The 7,806-nt window shown below is 31.9% G+C and overlaps 1 long non-coding RNA gene across 15 annotated transcripts in view; it reads left to right on the forward strand.

Moving 5' to 3' along the window:
- Nucleotides 1-2,838, forward strand: part of LOC143246369 (uncharacterized) — a 372,922-nt gene extending 370,084 nt beyond the window's left edge. For all 15 annotated transcript variants that reach the window (XR_013025939.1, XR_013025936.1, XR_013025938.1 and 12 more), the window contains one exon: nt 2,452-2,838. This is a non-coding gene — a long non-coding RNA (uncharacterized LOC143246369). The remainder of the gene's footprint in view (nt 1-2,451) is intronic.
- Nucleotides 2,839-7,806: the final 4,968 nt, after the last annotated feature.

The following is a 7,806-nucleotide window of genomic DNA, read 5'->3' on the forward strand; positions in this document are numbered from 1 at the left end:
AATATCATGGAGGCTGTATTTTCAACTCCAGTTAAACAGGCACATGAGTGTTATATAGAGGCTAGATGTCAACTCTCGGAGATAATTTTTACTCATTACTCCTAATGATATGTTGGTAGTAATTTGCTTGCTTGTCTGTTTCATTAAGAGTAACTGTTTTCCCACAACTGTGGACAGATAGGCGATAAATTGGAGTCTGCGATGTAAAACATAATGGGTTGATCTATTTACTCCCAACATCTAAGTTTGGTTTATTTTTGTTTTCATTTGACTTCATATAAGAATTACTTATAGTAGTAGCTCTACTTCTTGAAATATCTCCCTTCCTATTGTACATATTATTATTCATATGTTGATGTTTGTGTCTTAGTTTTGTGTGTCAGTCATACTTGTGAGACAGTTTTTGTTTTTGAACTAAATATTTCTAATTTTGTTTTAAATCATTATTTCTCTTTCACATATTTGCTGTAATTAACACAACTTTACATTATCTTTAACTTTCAACTATTTCGCATTGTCCTTCACAAATTTACGTCAACCATTAGGATATTTTGTTAGCAATTTCTTAGAATGTATTCTGATCAACAGTTACGTATTCTGAATAATTCAATTACGTAGTAACACGAAACAAGCGTATTTCAAAAAATAATACCAATATGCAATCGTCTTCCCAAACCTAATGATTCCTTTTCATCCTAATCGAAAAAAAAAATATTTTTCGCCTGAAAACATCAAAACAGTCATATCCATCGACATAAATTGCTGGAAATAAAAAACAAATGATGTTGATTAAAGAACTGCTTGCAACTAGCATTTCAAATCACATACGTTCGTTCATTCTCATGTTTAAGTCACCTAATTCTTCTACATCTTTTGTAGTGTGTTAATTAAATCAGATGCTAAGTTCTCATTTATAGCGAAGATAAGGACAATAGAAAAAAATAGAGCACTAGTGAATGAACTACTATTTTATAAGCTCAAGCTTGTTACTACGAATACAAAAAACTGTTCGTTATCTACACAAAATGCCAATTTTTCGTTTTAAAATTTTGTAACGCGCTGATTTTTTTCAAGCTCATTCGGCTTACCTACATAACATTTTTCATATATATGTAATTATGAAATCCAATTATCTTTTTGGTACTTAAAGTTCGTTGGACTTACCTATATAACACTTTTCACATAAATACGTCATTATGAAAACCCATAACCTTCTTACTGCTCAGAGTTCATCAGGCTTACCTAAATAACACGTTTCACGTATACATAATTATGAAACCATAAAGACCTTCAGGAGTAGTCCTGGTATAAGATTAAACGAATTCTATAGAATACCTTTTTCTGTTCCCAATCAAAAGATAATATAATCAGCTATTCTACGTTGGAGATATATTAAAGTTTAAACATCAACAATAACGCAGTTACGTTGGTAATTAATCATAAACCCAGGGCTATATACAACAGAGACAAAAATGTATTCATCAAAAGGCGACATTTTGTTAATTATATACTTCGACTTCAACTTTAACATTACGTTACCAATAGGAGTGCAAAAACATTGAGGACTAGTCGTTAGTGAAGTGACACGAAAAAGCTGTTAATAACGTTTTCCATAATGAAAATATACGTTGTTCAACTATCTATTAGCGCACGTAAAATTGTTGTGAAATACCTCCGACAACAAATGAACGTAGTAAGTGTTACATGGATGGAATTATTTTGTAATTTTCGAAAGTCTGATAAATTCGCGTGCAGAAACATAAATCAATATTGAAACATACAGTTGTAGCTACAATACTTCAAAAATAAGCTCTGACCAGTAAAACATGGAGAATTTTTCAGCAGCTGTCTAATTAATTTACAAAAGCATTATTTAATTTTAAATTTAAATATATGTATGGATACATATATATATATATATATATATATATATATATATATAATACTAGGTAAGTAAAGAGGTAATATAAAAAATGAATGGAATTATTTAAATATTTTACTATTTTCTACATGAATTCCTTAAAACTCACTGACTTTGCCTAGTAACGTAACACCGAATAAAGTGATGTAAATTATGAGAGATAAGATTGTTTGGCATGAGATTGCATGTTGAGACTACTTGAAAGAGACAGGTGAGAAATGTATATTCCAATGATATTACATAACTTGAATACATAATGGTTGTGAAAAGGTTTTGATAGGTCTTCAAAAAGTCTGTTATCATTTATTTTTTAATTTAATAAATGTTTGTGTATATTGATATTTATGTTGTTCAAATAAATATAATATTTCAATTCAATCAAAATATGAAAGCAAATCCTCTATGGAGTATTCACTGTAAGTTTTATTCGGTTGCAGACAAAATATATGTATGTTATCAAGGTTTTTCTTAGTTTTAGCTGTAATCTATTCGTGTGTATGTGTGTTGGTTGTTTTTTTAATTTCGCGCAGAGCTACATGAGGGCTATCTGCACTACCCGTCCCTAATTTAGCAGTGTAAGACCAGAGAGAAGGCAGCTAGTCATCACCACCGACCGCCAAGTCTTGGAGTACTCTTTTACCAACGAATAGTGAGATCGACCGTTACCTTATAATGTCCCCACGGCTGAAAGGGCGTGCATGTTTGGTGTGACGGGGATTCGAACCCGCAACTCTGAGATTACGAGTCGAGTGGTGTGTGTGCGTTTGTGTTTTTCTTAGCAAAGCCACATCAGTCTATCTGCTGAGTCCACCGAGGGAATCTATTCATAAAAACCAACAATAAACTAAACTTTAAAAACTAACATTGTTAGCCTTTCAAGATGTTACAACTTACTTAAATAAATTAAAAAAATAAAATTGTCCAGTGTTATTTACTTTCGCTCATAAAGAGCTTTTAGAAAAGCTTATTTATTTATTTTTTGAGATCAAGTACTAATAATTGTAGTGTTTTTATGCTGGTCACACATTTAAAATTTTAAATAGTAAACTTATCACGCAGTACAGAAAAAACGAAAAAATCATCGATTTTTATAATAACGTTTAAAACATAAATGTAACAAACGAAATTCAGCAGGAAACTTGACTTTGTAAACCATGCTCAGGGGCCCTTAGTTGAGTAATTTGTTTTATAGTTCTGCTCTGTCAGTCAGCCCTTTCTTGTTTAAGTTACACTTAAGTTCTGAACTAAATAGGCATTAATAACTATCTATGGTAATTCAACATTTAATCGTCGGTGTCAATAAGACTATGATTAAATTAATACTGTTACCAAATTCTACTTCAGTTCAACAAAAAAAAAAGAAAACTTGCCGTGAGAAGATAAGGGAACAAGATGTTAGTAAACTTCTTAAACTGACTTGTATAACCATAGTGATGAACGTAAAATTACTGAACACAGCAGAGCATGGTGTTTAGACGGGTGCAACCAGTTCTCTGTTGTTTTTATTTGTTGTTGCAATGTGTGTGTTTTTTAATAGTAAAGCCACATCGAGCTACCTACTGTGCAAACCGAAGGGAATCGAACCCCTAATTTTAGCATTGTGAATGCGAGATATCTTCACTCTTCATAGTATGGCCAAGACATGGTCAACCTTTATGCATTTAAACAGAGAATTGGTTAATATGGCTCACGAACATGGTCTGTTTTCGTCTGTAAAACAACCATTTGTTTTTTCTTTACCTGATCTTGGAAAATCAGATCAGCTTCTGAACGTTTTTAACCCAATGATACTGAAAACGAAGGAGAAAATAAACAAGTTTGTTTTGACGCTAACAAACTCAGATATCGTATGTGACGTCAGCAAAACATGGAAAGAAATGTGTTTGTAAAATAAATAAATTATTCCTTCATCAGAGTTTTCTGATTAAAATTCAAAATATGTACAACGACTACCTTCTTGAATTTTAGTTCGAAACAATGGATTTAAATTACATAAATTTGAAATAAGTATGACAGCTATAGAATTATTACGGGTGAAGACGTAATGTATTTGTTTGTTTGTTTCGAAATTTCGCGCAAAGCTACACGAGGACTATCTGCGCTAGACGTACCCAATTTAGCAGTGTAAGGCTAGAGGGAAGGTAGCTACTTATTACCCTTCAACGCCAGCTCTTGGGTAACTTTTACCAACGAATAATAGAAGTGACTGTCAAGTATAACGCCCCGCTGGCGAGCATGTTTGATGTGGCAGAGATTCGAACTCGCGATCCTCAGATTATAAGTAGAGTGCTTTAACCACCTGTCTATGCTGGGCCGACGTTATGTTTATTTACAATAGTTAAGAAATTGTCAGTAAGCCTTTGGGTTACCAAAGTGTTAAGAATAATAAAATTATGTATTCTACTTGTATAACAACGTATCGACACAATTTCAATAATAAAAAATACAGAAGAATAATGATTGTTTTGTTTGTTTACTGAGCATGTTTGGCGCGGCGGGGATTTGAATCCGCGACCCGCAGATTACGAGTCGCACGCCTTAACACGCTTGGCCATGCCGGGCCGAGAATAATGAGGTGATATGGAACATCACAACAAAACTAGTGATTGGTTTGTTTGTTTGTAGTTAAACATAAAGGTACACAATGGGCTATTTGTACTTTGTCCACCACGGGTATCAAAATGTGATTTCTAGCGTTATAAGTTTGCAGACATACCGCTGTGCCACTGAGAAGACTAGTGATTGGGTGATACCTAAATACGCTCGCGGATTCATACATTGATTTACAATATTGTTAGCACATGAACATGTTACATAATTTCCCCACCATTCAACTCTCTGAAACTAATAGAAGTAGCATAGACTCTTTAAAATACTGGAAAATGTCTTGCGTAATTGCACTATGGCTTGTAATTATTTCACAGATACTAACAGATGAATATGGTGATGCATATGACATTCAGGTTCATCTCCAAAAATGGTGGATCAGACAGAGATCTGTTTATTGTGTAAACCAAGTAAAATGACTGAAGAAGTTCTCCATCTTCAAGCTAATAATGAGCAATACGAGTGCAGTGAATTGTTCCACAGTTGTTTTCAATAAGCCTTTGTTCATCAAGGGAAAATTCAGTTCTGTGGAGTAGATGTGTTTGGAGAATTTCTGATATTTTCATCTTTTCAAAGAAACCAAATGGCGCAGCTTCCGTGGTCACAATCATGTCCCATCCTTTCTTGATCCTGATCAGTGGCTGGTAGCTTGCAATTAGTTATATTTTGTAGACAGTGTCAATAAACTCCAATGATGTGTGTATTTGAATAGTTAATCAAAATAATAGAATCTGAGAAAGAATTCTAAACAAACAATTATTATCATGCTCCTTTCAAAGTCAAAGAAACCCTTGCTATTACATCACAATAGTCTTACAGACTAACCGTATTATGAGTATACAATTTCGTTTATAGAATTCACCTAATACATCACATGAATATAATAACACATTACGTTTTATCCAGTTGCACTGGAGTGGAACCCTGATAATGCACCATGATTAACTACCAAATTCTTATTTTTCTTTTCCATTTTTATGTAATCGGCATATTTATTGAATGTATAACCAATTTTCACTTACCTCTTCAGCACGCATAACTGTATTTGAAATTATTTTTAATAAAATAAGGAGAGAAAAATATGACGTAATCGTTTGCGGAACCGCTGAAGAAAGAAAAGGTTTGTGTTGTTTTTTATGGTATAGCCTAATAATTATAATGTAAACAGAAGCAAAAATTTCTGATTGTAACTTTTACATAACACCTTTTAAGTTTATTGATAAAGACAGAGATGTTCACGCAAATAATCTCAGCAGTAAATGTAAAAGGAGCACTTTTCTTTACATAACGATAAAATGTAAATTAAAATTTGTTGTCATAGGCTACATGGTTATACATATTTATACACTCAAAATTCCCGTTTCAAAATCAATACAGTACGGAAGATGTTCAGTCCAAATCTCTCCACACGTTTGTCAACGCTCTGTGCCGTTATATAAAACAGCTACAAGGAAACAATTAAAATGGCGTCGATTCTCCAATTTTTACAATGGGAATCCTTATAATTTTGATTAAAAAATAGGTAAAATGAACTCGTAAAAACAGCAGATAACTATTATTTCATACAACCTTTGCGTTTTTATTCAAATTATAAATTCCATAAACAGTGATTTTTACAAAACCAGAAACATATTGGTATAGAAAAACTGGTCGAGAGATATTTATAATAAATGAGTTCTTTATAATGTATCTTGAAAGTTTAAAGCATGTCAAATAAATAAATAGGATATTAAATACATGAAAACACATGGTTCTCATGAAATCAACTTTATCTATTGAGCCAAGAATACTGAGACTTAAAAGATATAAAAACCTTTGAACCTTAATTGAACCTTTAAGATTAAAAAAATTTCTTGTTAAAGTTATGATATTTCCGGTTTAAATGCTACAAGATAACAGAATATTCATTAACCATATTATTAACTTACCTCTGATATCGCCACTAATAGTCAACACCACCCACCACTAACTCTTAGGCTACACTTTTAGTAATGAATAGTGGGATTGACGATTACATTATACCTCTTAAAGAAGAAACATGTTTGGCGTGAGAGTGATTTGAACCAGTATCCCTAAGAGTGAGAATGAAGCATCCTAACCAGGAAGCCAGGCCAATAAATTAGGAGAAATGTCAGGATAATACACCTTATATTAACTTTTTATATCACATTGTTGGCATAAGATTATGCTTTTGTAGTAAAATAAATAAATAAAAACAATTTGCAATAGAAATTTTGCTTTTACAGATGAAACAGTTTGACGTCTGTGTAAATAAATATTACATTTTGTATCCTTTTGTAGAGTGTCTGGCTGAAATTTATATAACTACTAAACTGAAGAGTAAAGAGAACTTATTGTTTTGCGTAAGGATCTGGCTAGAACTACTTTAGAATAGTGTTAAATTATAAAGTGTAAAAAAATCTTTAACAAGTTGATTCTCTTTAGATATCTTGTTTTGTTTAGAAATATTCCAAAAATCTAACTTTCTTTCCCAGAAAACGAATGATTTTTTATATGATTCCTTTACACAGGAGACAGCTCTAATTTTGGTAAGTTTGCAATGGAATATTAATTATCACAGCTGTCAGTATTAACTTGTTTTTATAAAGAACCATTTCTCACCAAAGATTTATTATTTATTAATAACTAAAGCAGTATTTGTTAAACAGTTGTATTGCCTCTCGATTTTATTAAATAAAAATGTGAAAGATACAGTTACGTTTAGCTTTATTGATGAAAAGTAATAAATGTATAAAGTATGTTAAAGAAGCTCTTAAACAACTTTAGTAGGATATTTTGTCTAAAAGGTTCGGTTTTATACCATGAAATAATTATGGATGTTCGAATCTATAGAAGATACGAACACTTATAATTATTTATTTTTAACTTTTATATTTTTATTTTAAACATCATATTAAAACCATCTGGAGCTTCGCCACGTCCATTCACAATCTATTTGTCAAATGTATATTATTACATTAGCTCAGGAGCTACTATTCCATCAAAAAAATTATATCATAAATTGTTGTTGGATTTTTATGTATGAATAGGCGGAATTCTTTACAGTGTCTGTGGTCTGTTGGTGATAAATTTCAAAAATAAAGAAACGGTAAACAGCACACACTCCACTTGTTTTAAAATAATATATTAGAACAAGTCAAAGGTGTATGCAAATGCTCGCTATGCTGTTGGTTACCCAAGCTGTGTCCAGATCTTTAAATAATTGTATTATTTTTCTGTCAAAGCTCATACAGGCCAGTTCGGTTATTTTAGAATCC

Source organism: Tachypleus tridentatus, chromosome 3 (genome assembly GCF_004210375.1).
Source record: "Tachypleus tridentatus isolate NWPU-2018 chromosome 3, ASM421037v1, whole genome shotgun sequence".
Classification (NCBI taxonomy): domain Eukaryota; kingdom Metazoa; phylum Arthropoda; class Merostomata; order Xiphosura; family Limulidae; genus Tachypleus; species Tachypleus tridentatus.